The sequence below is a fragment of the Hyaena hyaena genome, unplaced genomic scaffold (genome assembly GCF_003009895.1).
Source record: "Hyaena hyaena isolate Hyena2069 unplaced genomic scaffold, ASM300989v1 scaffold_2528, whole genome shotgun sequence".
Classification (NCBI taxonomy): Eukaryota; Metazoa; Chordata; class Mammalia; order Carnivora; family Hyaenidae; genus Hyaena; species Hyaena hyaena.
The window spans coordinates 1-647 of NW_024083159.1; positions in this window are offsets into that span (position 1 = coordinate 1).

Here is a 647-nt window from a genome sequence, read left to right on the forward strand (position 1 = left end):
ACTGCAGGTAAGTATAAAGAGTTCAACACCAACTCTACCCCTAGTTTCTCTAAATTCAACTACAGTTCTTGTTCTTCCTGAGAATCTTTGCTCTGTAAACATTTATTCAGTGTTCAAAGCATTCTGTGTGTGTGTGTGTGTGTGTGTGTGCGTGCTTATACTTGATGTATTTTTTGTCCCTTTTCATGTTGTTATGAGCGTTATGCACCAGTTACTATCAATTTTCTCTTCATGACTTCTTTGACTGTTTATGTGTGCTAGAGAGTCACCTTGTAGGAGATCATGTATTCCATCATTGTTTGGTCTATCTATTGCTACGTAAGCAGTATTAAGTAGTAACTACTTAATCTTCTTTCTTCTTTCTAACATAGGTACATCTTCTTCTTTCTTTACATCTAACATATTTACATCTTTACATTTCTAACATAGGTACGACATATTTCGATTTTGTTGTGTTTTGAAGTGAAATTATTTTGAAGATGGAAAAGCATTTTCTCCCATTTCCTCAGAAATGGACAGTCTCAGGAAGGCCCAGAAGGTATGGAGGAAGATTTGAGGAAGGCAGGAGAAAGATGGGTAGGAGATGGTACTGAAATGATTGAATCTAAGGACTTGTCATAGATATTTTAAGAATAGGACACAAAGCA